This window comes from Trachemys scripta, chromosome 4, assembly GCF_013100865.1.
Source record: "Trachemys scripta elegans isolate TJP31775 chromosome 4, CAS_Tse_1.0, whole genome shotgun sequence".
In the NCBI taxonomy this organism is placed as follows: domain Eukaryota; kingdom Metazoa; phylum Chordata; order Testudines; family Emydidae; genus Trachemys; species Trachemys scripta.
The window spans coordinates 100777447-100791153 of NC_048301.1; positions in this window are offsets into that span (position 1 = coordinate 100777447).

Genomic DNA, 13707 nt, shown 5'->3' on the forward strand with positions numbered 1-13707 from the left:
TGGGATCTCTTGTTTTTCCCCTAGTCTTTGAATCTTTTAGAGCCTCTCTCATTATTTTTGTTGTCTGAAGTTGGGCAATAATGTTACTGTGATTAATTAAGCAAAAAGACATGGAAATGGGGGTGTGGTAATCATCAGATAATAAAGCCCTCTGGGTGTTGCAATGCATGAGGTGCAGCCAGGACCCTTTATCCCCAGAGGTCTGATTATCTCCAGGAAAACTGCACCTCCCTGTACTTGCTGTATGGTTATTATGAAATATCTTTACATTTTATGGATAAAGTAAATTACTTTAATCACTGAAAATTGCCAGTGTTGTGAGGTTTCAGCTGTGAGGTTCACAGAGCTTAATCTGCCCATTTCAAGTCTGAAATAACCAATAATTGTTCTAATAAAAGCGGCAGTAAATCATTATTTAAATACTGGGATCATCCCCTCAGAGTGGAAAGACTCCTACTGTACATCTGATGACATGAGACTCTTACTTAAAAATAGCTCCAGAACTGCAGACCATAAGAGAAATGCTTCTCCTGACCACTGTGTCTAATTGTTTTGTTAGAACATGGAATTATCCTAATATTCCTGAAATCTAACATCTCCAGACAATAAAACTAGCCAATATCTGTAAGTCTTTCCATAATTTTTTTTTTAAATCTACTAACTCTTTCAGTCAGATATTTTTCAGAATATCTACAGTGACTTTTGTTCAGGGGGAAACTAGATATTTTCCCCCTTCCTAAGTCACTTAGAACCTGCAGGAAATATGCTTAATAATTTGTAATAAACAGGGTGTCAATGGAAGATGCCCCAGCACTATTCAGCTATCTAAAGGCCCTTGCACATGGACACAGGGGATTACCAAAACTCACCATTAACCAGAACATCTAGCAATATGATAGCCAACCAAGCTTCAAATGTCATGATTCTCAAATATAACCCCTGTTATAGGAGCAGAATTTCCAAAATTATATCAGATCATATGATGATGCTCATTGGCTGGTGCAGTGACATCATCTCTGGAGAAGTTTCCAGGAATGAAAATTAAATGTTTTGATGTATCCCCCCTCTTTACCTGCAATGCTACTCCTAGTTAATTAAAGGTATTAACTATTTGGAGCTAGCTAGGTAGTGTATTTTCAACAATTTCTTATTCTTATTGATTTTAAAGAGCTTATCTACTATTAGAAGGCACATAAAATATAATCTTACACCACAGAAGCTATTCTCAGGGTAGAGTTTCATAGGAAGACATGAAAACATTTTTCCACAGTTCATTTTTATTGCTTTATAACTGACTGAAAAATTCTGAATTTAGACATTTTTAACAAAAAGAACAAACTTTTAGGCAAAAACTCCATCCAATCTTTCCACCTATTATATAGCCCCCCCCCCCCCCCCCGCAGCCCAAGAATTTCAGACTTTTTTATTTCAGACTTTTTTCCTTCATAAAAATATATTCCCTCCTTTTGACCTATCTTATTTTAAGTTAATAATGTCCATTCTGCTGGGGTTAAAAGGGCTTAAGATTTAACGGGAGTTAGTGCAACATTATTTGAAACTAGAATATGTCTTAAGGTTAAAAAATAAGGTCTAGATCCTGCAAATGGACCCACACTAAACTACTCTTTAACTAGATGGATCCATTTGAAGAATGTAACCCTAAAACATACAGGAGAGCTAAGCAGTGTTCCTAAGATTGAAAATGATTAGCTTCATTTGTAAGACCAATATATTGCACAGGCACAATTCTAACTGACATGTCAAAGAGAAACAGGTCCACTTAGTGACAGAAAGATTATACTCTAAGGAGAGGTGAAAAAACAAAACGACTTGGAGGAGAAATAGAGGCCCCCACGCCATCAATCCTATTTTTAAAAGAATGTTAAAAAATTGTCACACTTCTCATGGAGGGAAAAGTCTGATTTGACTTTAGAAGGTTAGAGCATGTTATCAACAGTTCTCAAGAGAAATCTGAGATTATTGTGCCAAAGGCAATTAACCCTGAGTAATAAGAACTTTTAGTTGCCTGAAATGACAACCTGATAGAGGAGTGGATGCTATTTTCAAGGGGAAATGATGAACTTGAAAAGAAGATATCCTCAGACTTTCAACCAGAGCTTTTAAACTCCCTCCAGTAATTTGTTTACCAAATTGACTAATGAGAAGCGTTAGTCAAAGGAATTTCATAGGATAAATGACTAGTTACCTAGCAAGAACAGTTGAACATAGATCAGTAACAGCATCTGCTTCTGGAAGGATTCCAAGCTGGAAGATTGAATCCAATTACGAAGTATAAGGATAGGGATGATCAGGGACACTTTGTGGGGAGATAAATGTGATAAAAAGCAAATTATAAAGTATTCTCCAGCAACATCTGCAGATAAAAATGAGAAATTAGAGAAACTTTAAGAAGACTGGACTCTCTGCCCGTCCTTTAGATGCAAGTTGGTGCATAGTATAAACAGGCAAAGTCAGATGAACAAAATTAAGTACAAGAAAATGTCTTAGGAAAATGAGAATGATAGACAGTGCATATGAATAATAAAATCTATCACATATACAAGACATGCAGGTACCTGTTAAAAATTCAGTCACAGACAAGGAGTTGTATATTTTGGTGAATAGCAAACTAGACCAGTGGAAAATTCAGGGAAGGAAAAAGAAAAGCATTCATAAGGGGCTAAGGGAACTGTCCTACAAACCACTAGTGCTTCAGAGTCATTAGAACAACTCAGTGTGAAGCATTTTCTGGTTATGAGTCAGGGTTTTGCAGGATCTGAGCCCTCAGATACATTAGGGTATCCTCAGTAGGCATAGGGCAATTTCACTGACGTGAGATGCTTCCTAGGAGCCTAAGTTACTTAGGGTATGTCTGCACTGCTGCTGGGAGCACGCATTCCAGCCCAGGTAGACAGACTCACACTGGCAGGGCTTCAGCTAGCATCCTCAAAATAGCAGCATAGACATTGTGGCTTGAGCTGGAGCTCAGGCTTTCAAGCCAAGGAGGTCAGATAGGCTTAAGAACCCAGACCACAACATCCACTCTGCTGTTTTCAGTGTGCTACCTCCAACTCTGCTAGTGAGAGTCTGTCTACCTGGATTGGGAGGCTCACACCTTGCTGTGGTGTAGCCATACTCGGAGCTGCTTTTGAAAATTTTAACCTCAAGTCAGAAAAGAATTAAGGTTCCAACAACAAAACAATGCACTTATGTAGCATTTCTATTCCTGTTTTTCTGGATTAATGTTTCGCATAATATCGTGTGTCATATAATGCACATATACCACAAAACATGCATATACGCAACAGCAGAGTCAATGCTGTGGTCAGAACAACATATGAATTTCCTGAATCATGTGATTTTAACTGTACAGCCATAATGTTGCCTTTTTAATGTAACACAATAAGTAGATAAAATCGAAGCATGCTAGATTATATAAACAGAGACTAGACAACTGGAAGGATTAGAAAAAGATGGAGACGTACATGAAAAAAACAAGAGAAATTAACATACTTTACATTAAACATTTTTAAAAATGTATCAATATTTTAAGTGTAGTCAAGAGCAAAGGAATCATTTCAGATTTTAAACTAAGAAGTTTGCAGAACAGCCCTCATAGTTTAGCCTTTCAGGTAGTGGCTATATTGAAACACACAGTTATGCTGATTACAGAGGAAAGTGACCAGATCATCGTCAGCATACCCAAGATATAAATCAATTATCAAAGTAAAAAATAAATTTTAAAAAAATCAGCTTTTGGAACATAGGATATAGATGAGACTTGGTAAATGAGACAGATTTGGTCATTAAGATTTTAAACCTGGACTATTCAGGATTATTCACTGTAAATATATCAGTCACACTCAAATCCCTGAATGTGTTTTACATACCTTAAACTGGAGAGGAATCATACCCAACAATTTTTAACACTAACACTGCCTATCAAATTCAAAGCATTTCTAAATGTGGTGACTAGGCAAGATAGCTCCAAACATTCTAGCTACCATTCACTGTTTCCCTAAGGACAGAGCATTCTGCCAATTTTCTTCTCCTTGATTAACGGAGTCTAAACATATATTACATCTAGCTGTAATTCAGGCTGGAGAGTGAACATAAGATGACAGAAACAATTTGACTAAGAATACAAAAGATATGAAGGCTCTTTGGGAATTGCCTTTGGAATAACACAATTTACTAAGATTTAGGACAGGAATCAAGTAAAAGCATTGATAACGTGTGTTTGTAAACAAGAAAAGAATTAGTGTCATTATCTCAAAAGCTACCCATATCCAGACTAAACTTTTATATGCAGTATGATGTAATTGGGTAATTTTCATATCCAATAGTAACTGAAGAGAAGGGGAAAGCAAAAAGCTGTCTGCAAACCCTCTTCAATGTATCTTGTACTAGTTCTCCTGGGAAAGAGACATTTAAAGCTAAACTGAACAAAATTCTAGAAAGTGTACTGATGGGAGGAATCACAGTGGCAAAACAAATAATGTAGGTCTTTTTCATACTTGTTCAGTATAATTCGCAGAACTAAACCTACTATCAAATCTTAACAAATCTTCCAGTAATTTGCTACCTGGAAATGTCCTACTTGGCACTAGTGCTTAACTCATATGCAGAACCTGGGAAAACCATCTTGATGTTCCAAACAATATTTCTTGGGGTAAAACTAAGACATAACAGTGTCATGTCTACATTAGTGAATGGAACTGTTGCAACTTGTACCGGTTCAGTCACAGCGCTGCAAGTTTCAATGGTACAACTGGATTTGTCAAGATTGAGCTGTGTTTAATAGTTCATGTTTGAGAAAGACCTATGTAGTTTCTGGGTATTGGGTACACTACCAACTTAATAGAGAAACTGAACTCATGTAACATTCATGCAGACAAATTTTGCGTAACTACAGTAAATATGATCAAAGCCTTTAATTGTAAAATAGGCTGAAGTTCCTTGTGAAGAATTTTGGGTTATAAGCAAATATGAAAGCCAACTTGGGGGTTACCTAAAAGGGTGAACAGCCTTTGAGGTACCAAACTTAAAGCCTCTTGTGCTTCAAAAATCTATAATATTTAGAAATGAAACAGAGAGCTTTGAAGGCATGAAAATCCTGAGGCTTCAAGAATATCTTATTTAGGCTGAAGAATATGTTATCTCAAACTGGAGATGGTACTATGAATGAGGTATAACAAGAAAACAGAGTAAGGTCTCAATGTGTTTTTTTTTTGTTCAAATGTTATAAAAAATAAATTAATAATGCATAAGTTCACTGAAGTTAAGGTTATTCACTCACCCATCCACTCATTTTCCTTCAGAAATTTTTAGGGTATTCTCCTTTAAGATATAAAATTAGATTTCCCTCTTTGCTCAGCTTGGTTATAGCAGATGCAGCACTTCATTATGCTCGCTGACAAAGCTACGTTTACCAAGTTACATTGAGCACTTCTGCTAACATGGGTATTCTCTCCCATTGCAAAAAAAAAAAAAAAAAAGGCTATCGAAAGAGAAAATTGCAATTAAATTTAATGATTTTCTTACCGCCTCATTTGCAGCAAAGACTATTTTTAAGATAACTTTGGATAAATTCCAAATGAGGTTTACAGACCTCCAGGAAAGAAGATCTGTTGCTTGCAGCAGAGAATGAGAAAAATCTGGTCCTGAGAAGATGCCCATCATTGATACTACTTCTATGAGAAGGAGGGCCAGGCTTAAAGAGTCTGCCCCCAGGTCTCCAATCATAGAATCATAGAATATCAGGGTTGGAAGGGACCTCAGGAGGTCATCTAGTTCAACCCCCTGCTCAAAGCAGGACCAATTCCCAAGTAAATCATCCCATCCAGGGCTTTGTCAAGCTGGGCCTTAAAAACCTCCAAGGAAGGAGATTCCACCACCTCCCTAGGTAACGCATTCCAGTGCTTCACCACCCTCCTAGTGAAATAATGTTTCCTAATATCCAACCTAGACCTCCCGCACTGCAACTTGAGACCATTGCTCCTTGTTCTGTCATCTGCCACCACTGAGAACAGCCGAGCTCCATCCTCTTTGGAACCCCCCTTCAGGTAGTTGAAGGCTGCTATCAAATCCCCCCTCATTCTTCTCTTCTGGAGACTAAACAATCCCAGTTCCCTCAGCCTCTCCTCATAAGTCATGTGCTCCAGACCCCTAATCATTTTTGTTGCCCTCCGCTGGACTCTTTCCAATTTTTCCACATCTTTCTTGCAGTGAGGGGCCCAAAACTGGACACAGTACTCCAGATGAGATCTCACCAATGTCAAATAAAGGGGAACGATCACGTTCCTCGATCTGCTGGCAATGCCCCTACTTATACAGCCCAAAATGCTGTTAGCCTTCTTGGCAACAAGAGCACACTGTTGACTCATATCCAGCTTCTTGTCCACTGTGACCCCTAGGTCCTTTTCTGCAGAACTGCTACCTAGCCATTTGGTCCCTAGTCTGTAGCAGTGCATGGGATTCTTCTGTCCTACGTGTAGGACTCTGCACTTGTCCTTGTTGAACCTCCTCAGGTTTTTTTTGGCCCAATCCTCTAGTTTGTCTAGGTCCCTTGGTATCCGATCCCTACCCTCTACTGTATCTACCACGCCTCCCAGTTTAGTGTCATCTGTAAACTTGCTGAGAGTGCAGTCCACACCATCCTCCAGATCATTAATAAAGATATTAAACAGAACCAGCCCCAGAACCGACCCTTGGGGCACTCCGCTTGAAACCAGCTGCCAACTAGACATGGAGCCATTGATCACTACCCGTTGAGCCTGATGATCTAGCCAGCTTTCTATCCACCTTACAGTCCATTCATCCAGCCCATACTTCTTTAACTTGGCAGCAAGAATACTGTGGGAGACCGTATCAAAAGCTTTGCTAAAGTCAAGGAATAACACATCCACTGCTTTCCCCTCATCCACAGAGCCAGTTATCTCATCATAGAAGGCAATTAGGTTAGTCAGGCACGACTTCCCCTTGGGTGAATCCATGCTGACTGTTCCTGATCACTTTCCTCTCCTCTAAGTGTTTCATAATTGATTCCTTGAGGACCTGCTCCATGATTTTTCCAGAGACTGAGGTGAGACTGCAACTCCAAGTGTTATTTGGCCTTCCTGATTTCACTCCTGCATGCCTGAGCAATATTTTTATACTCCTCCCTGGTCATTTGTCCAATCTTCCACTTCTTGTAAGCTTCCTTTTTGCGTTTAAAATCAGCAAGGATTTCACTGTTTAGCCAAGCTGGTCGCCTGTCATATTTACTATTCTTTCTACACATCGGGATGGTTTGTTCCTGCAACCGCAATAAGGATTCTTTAACATACAGCCAGCTCTCCTGGACCCCTTTGCCCTCCCAGGGGATCCTGCCCATCTGTTCCCTGAGGGAGTCAAAGTCTGCTTTTCTGAAGTCCAGGGTCCGTATTCTGCTGCTCTCCTTTCTTCCTTGTGTCAGGATCCTGAACTCGACCATTTCATGGTCACTGCCTCCCAGATTCCCATCCACTTTTGCTTTCCCTACTAATTCTTCCTTGTTTGTGAGCAGCAAGTCAACAGTTAATTAGTTAAGAAAAACTCTCCCTCTTCTTTTCTAGAGTAGATTAGGATTGAAGAGGCTGGACTTTCCTTCAGATTATCATCTACATAATTCTGCTTTCCTAATCAACTGAAAAGAAGGATTAGGCTACAAGATGCTCAAAGGTGTCTTTTTCTATGGGGAGATGGGGAATTGGAAGCTATTTCTTTTCTTCAGTTATGCTATATGTATAGGATTACCCACCATGTTGGATGGGGGTGAGGTAACCCCATTAAAAGAAAGGAGTTCCATGTACATTTTAGGGGCTAGGTGTTTTGTGCAGGAAGTCACTCACATGAGATGGAGGAGAGAAAACCAGAGACTATCTGCTTGTTATATATTTTAAAAGGAAAATTCATCACCAGACACAAGTTGGCTTTCATATTTGCTTATAACCCAATGGAGGAATTCACCAGGATAAAGGACAATGCTGTTATGTTCCTCAGCATATGTTTTTCATATTCAAAAGTTAAAGATAGAAAATATGCAAGATGTTTGAAAAGATGTAGAAATATCAGCATTTGGCAAAGGTGTCTACACAGTGGTATCTGATACCACAGTCTTCCCCAATATTTAATGTATGTGGAAAATGTCTGGTATTGTTGGCCGATGTTAACTTTTGAAGGCAGGCACTGAATGGCATTGTTTTACTCGTCCCATGGAGGGGGGGTTACTCCCTGCATCATTCAAGTTAGTGGACATTTTCCCCATGATCTTGAATTCTGCGATATTGATTTGTTGTAGCTGAGACTTTGTTAGTTACAAAAGGTCTGTCAAAAGAAAGTGTTAAGACAATTGAAACAAATCTGTATGAAGGCGATAGCATCTTTACAATCTACCCAGCAGAAGGAACCCAATATTATTTATTCAACATTGAAATTTTAGATTAGTTTGAGAAATCTCCAGAGATTTGAGTCTCAGAAGTAAATTAATGAACCCAAACATTATGAGCAAGATCTTCTGCTGGTGTAAACTGGCATATCTCTGCTGCCTTCAATGGAGGCAGATTGAACTTTTGACATGAATATCACTAGGGCTGAGAACACTTGTTAGACTTCCTTCCAGCAATCATGGCAGTCCAATAATCTTGTGCGTATTTTGCACATTGTGATATATATGGCATGTTCATCATTAGCCGTTATTGCCTTAGATCTTGATTTAAGAAAGCACTTAAGCCCAGGCTTAAGTGATTTCCTAAATAGAGATTCTTTACTGAATTGGGTCTAGAATCTTCCCAGTCAAGCATCTCAACTAACTTCTGGCTGATCCTTTTTAAGAGATCACAAAGGTGAGTATGTTTCTCTTTTTTCAGTTCTCATTCCATTAACAAGAGCAGAAACTGCTTTCATACAAATTCCTTTTTATGCTTAAAAATATACATAATAAAACATGTTTAAGGCAAAAGTTATCACAAATATGTCTAACTATAGGTCCTGCTCTAACTCTCATTGAAGTCAGTGAGAACATTTTTGTAGACTTCAGTAGAAGTTGCATCAAGCCTACAGAGAGGGGAAAGGGTAAGACAAGAATGTGAACTACGTCTGTATTTATAAGATTTGACAATACTGGGAGTGCAATCAATACTAATACAATATATATAAATTCCAGTTCCCTGGCTTGTAATTATTATTTTTACTTGTGGAGTTTTCATAATTTGAGAGAGTCTACAACAAGAATTATTTTACATCCATGGTTTATAAATGTTAATTTCCAATACATTATGTATATCATTCTTTAAATGTCATATCCAAATGTATTTTTGTGACCAATCTTAATTTTGCATATGCTTTTAAAGTAGTATTCATTAAAAAATAATCTTGGTGAATTGAAGTCAGGACCATCTTTCATTTCATCAATCAAATTCCCAAAATCTTTGCGACAATTTCTTGCACATCACTAACTATAGTAGGAAAAATGATTGTTTCACTCTCAGACTACATCCTAAAATATCAAAAACATTAATATGCAGAATTCTTCACCGGAAATAAAACTGGAGTGCATTATATTACATTGTACCTTCCAAGCTGCCTTTCCCAGGGCTGGAGTTCAGGGGCAGATCCTCAGCCACTGAACAGAGCTATGACAATTTACACCATCCAAGTATCTGCCCCCAGATTTTAGGAGTGTTATTTTTGGAAGGCTGGAGTGGTCAGTGGTTGGCAATACTTTAATATATTAACATTTCAGATTAATTTCTGATTTCAAGCTACATTGAAAATTTGATGGAGAAGGTTTTGCTTTAATTTACTATGAATTTCATAATTTAATAACATATGAGAAGTTAATATGCAGCTTTGTTAACTGAAAGTAGAGTTCCAGATCTGGAGTCCTTTGGTTCTTTCGCCCCTCCCATTTTCTCTATATTGAATGAACTTTGAATTTTATATTTTTGGACCCTGTAGATTTGTGAGAAAAAATATTTTTTCCTCAGTCTCATCACAAATTATCAGTGAAACATAAAGGTATATGTTTGTCTTCCTCTTTCTGTCTCTTGTATGCAGAAGAGTTCAACACTTAATACATCTAAGTACTCTTCCAGTATCTTGGCTTTTGAGCGGTCAATAATGTGTGTTTTTTCATGCACATGTCTCAGGTTAATATGGAAAAGATTCAGGCAATAGAGGAGTCAGATAATAATTATTTGTACATGGGGGGCAAAAGAGATTTACAACAACACTTTGAAACAACACGTTTTAGATTGAGGTGGAAAACTGGTTTCAAAGATTTCCTAGCAAGTGTCATATGACACATCAGAGCCTAGCGAATCTCATTATGTAAGAAGCTGATCCAATAGCCACTGAAGTCAGTGGAAAGACAACGGGGCATTAACATCAATAAGCATCATCAAGGGACATGACTTCTATTGTCTAACAGATATATTGCATGTTTGCACTGTAAAGACACGGGGTTAATGGTTCTAGATATGCATGTTCATGTCCACTGTTCCATTACAAAATATTCAAAGTTCATACAGATAGCTTTTACATACATGCATCAGGTGTTTTGTGCATCTATCCTGGAGTCTTATGAATGTTTATAATTGCAGGTCTTGTTTTATAATTGCAGGCCTTTTTCTTTTTCCATCAAGAGAGTAGAAATGAGCCAGATTCCAATCTTAACTACACTTAGTTTAGCTGAAAATCCAAACAGTGACTGAGTTCAGAATCTGTCTCACCAACTAGGTGAGACCAAAAGCTTGCTATCACCTTACACTCCAACTACTTGGGTTGGGAAACTATGTATGGTATTGGGAAAGAGAATCTACACCTCTCAGCAACTAGCTACATACCCAAAGGCAGGGGTATCTGCCACAAACCAGTCCTACACTCCCACCCTGCACTATCTTGAGGTGACTTCTCATATCCTTCCTCAAACTTTACTCAGCAGAACCATATCCATTATGCTGCCAGGAACCCACACAGTAATGGAGGTGGAGGAAGAATCCAATCCTTAGTGAACATCTTGTCTCCCTCTACAGATAAAGTTGAGTAAAAGATAATACTTAACATTTCTATAAAACCTTTCACTAAAGGATCTCAAAGTATTTTGTTAGTGTCTTCTGTGAGGCAGATAATTCTACTGCTAACAAATGAGCAAATTAAAGAACAGAGGTTAAGCTACTTAGCCAAGGTTAATTGGTCAGCCAGTTGCAGAGTTGGGAGTATAACTCAGAAGTCATGACTTGCAGCACCCCTGTTCTAATCATCAGACACAAGGATGGACAAGCTCCTGCAAATTTTAAACAATATACTGAGGTGCCAGGAAAAAGAAAGCAAACAATTTTCACCTTTTACAAATATAGAAAAAACAGGATTTGCATTAGATCTGCCAACTTTTTCCTCCCCTTAGATCATCCAATCTGTTCTGAAAACACTACAGTGATGGGGATTTCACAGCTTCCCTTAGCAGCATATTCCAGAGTATAACTACCCTTATACTGTAACCTAAGTCTCTCTTGCTGCAGATTAAGCTCATTATTTCTTATCCTATCTTCAGTGGACATGGAAAACAATTGATCACAATCCTATTTAAAATAGCCTTTAACACATTTGAAGACTTATCAGATTCCCCCTTACACTTTCTTTTCTCAAGAGTAAACAGGCTGATTTTTTTTTTTAAACCTTTCATCATAGGTCAGGTTTTCTAAACCTTTAAGTATTTTTGTTGCTCTCCTCTGGACTCTCTCCAATTTGGCCACATCTTTCCCAAAGCGTGGTGCACGCAATTGGATGCAATACTCCAGCTGAGGATTCTGCAGTACCAAGAGCAGCGTGACAATAACTTCCCATGTCGTACATACCACACTCTGTTAATACATCCCAGAATTATTTTTGCTTTTTTTCACAACTGCATCACATAGTTGACTCATATTCAGTTTGTGATCCACTACAACTCCCCACCCCCTTTTCACCCGTATTCACCTTTCCTAGCCAGTTATTCCTCATTTTGTAGTTGGGCATTTGATTTTCCCTTCCTAAATACTTTGCACTTATCTTTATTGAATTTCATCTGATTGAATTCAGACCAATTATCCAATTTGTCATGATCATTTTGAATTCTATTCCTGTCCTCCAAAGTGCTAGCAACATCTCCCAGCTTGGAGTCATCTACAAATTTTATAAGCACACTCTCCACTCCATTATGCAAGTCATTAATGAAAATATTGACTAGTACTGGGACCCAGGACTGACTCCTGAGGACCCCACCAGATACCCCTCCCAATTACTCTTTGAGTGCTGTCTTTCAAACAGCTATGGTGTAATTAAATTTACAATAAGATGGGTGCATATTTCCCTAGTTTGCTTATGAGAATGTCACGTGGGACTGTGTCAAAAGCCTTACTAGAATTAAGATATATCATTTTGACTGCTTCCCCCATAACAGAGGCATTCTCTTACCACTCTGGAGCTTCCTAGTAGCCCATCTGGGGATTAGTTTACCACGTGGTCTGATGCCCCTTCCTGCAGTAGTTCAGCCTGTTGTCTACTCACTTGATCTGTGACCTCTCTCATGCTCCTGGAACTGCAGCGCTTTCCTCTTTGTGGTTTAGCCCTCCAGCCAAGTCACATTGAAGTTCTCCCACTTCCAGGGTTTTATCAAAGTTTCCTTCTAAACTGCCCCCAGCAATCCCCATATAGGATGGCTCCTCATGTACCACTCCTGCAGTGGCTTGTAGAAGAACCTAGGCCCACTCTTTACACTGGGTTCCAATCCAGGGACCCTCAATCCAACAATTTTCCCAGCCCTTCCCTTCCCCACTTGTATTAGAGTGTGTGACTGCAGGTTTCCTCACTACAGACCTTCCTTCTCGCTAACACCAGTTCCCTGGATTTATAGAACCCCGCCTGTTTCTGCCCAAGTGAGCTTCATCCCCAATTAAGCCTCATTGCATCTTAGCTCCTCCCAGGTGCAGCCTATAGCTAATTGACCACTCTTGCCTATATTAACCCTTTTGGCACTAGCATGGGGTAAACGCCCTATCACATACCCCTATCACATACCCTACCCTCTAGGCCTGTAATCCTGTCAAATAAGGAAATTAAGTTGGTTTGGCTTGATTTCTTCTTGACAAATCAATGCTGGCTATTCCTAATAATCCTATTATCCCTTAGGTGCCTCCAAATTGATTGTTTAAATACTTTGTTCCAGCATCTTTCTGGGTATCATAGAGCTTAAGGGCAGAAGGGACCACTCGATCATTTAGTCTGATCTCTGCATATCATAGGCCAACACCAATACCACTCAGCACCCCACACTAAACCCAACAACTAAAATAAGACTAAAATATTACAACCCACAGGATACTAAAGTATTACGTGCCACAGGCAGAGAACAGGAAGGACCAAGATGCAGCAGTGCACAAGGTCCCTGCAATGGGAGGGACATGATTGAGTGAGATATACCCAGATAATCCTGGCAAATGACCCATACTTGCATGCTGCAGAGGAAGACGAAAACCCCAAAGGTCACTGCCAATCTGACATGGAGAAAAATTCCTTCCTGAGCCCACATATGGCAAGCAGTTAGACCCTGAGCATGTGAGCAAGAACCAGCCAGCCAATCACCAGAGAGTGAATGTTTGGTGCTGCTTCAGAGTCCTGGCACATCCCAACCAATGTACTATTTCCAGC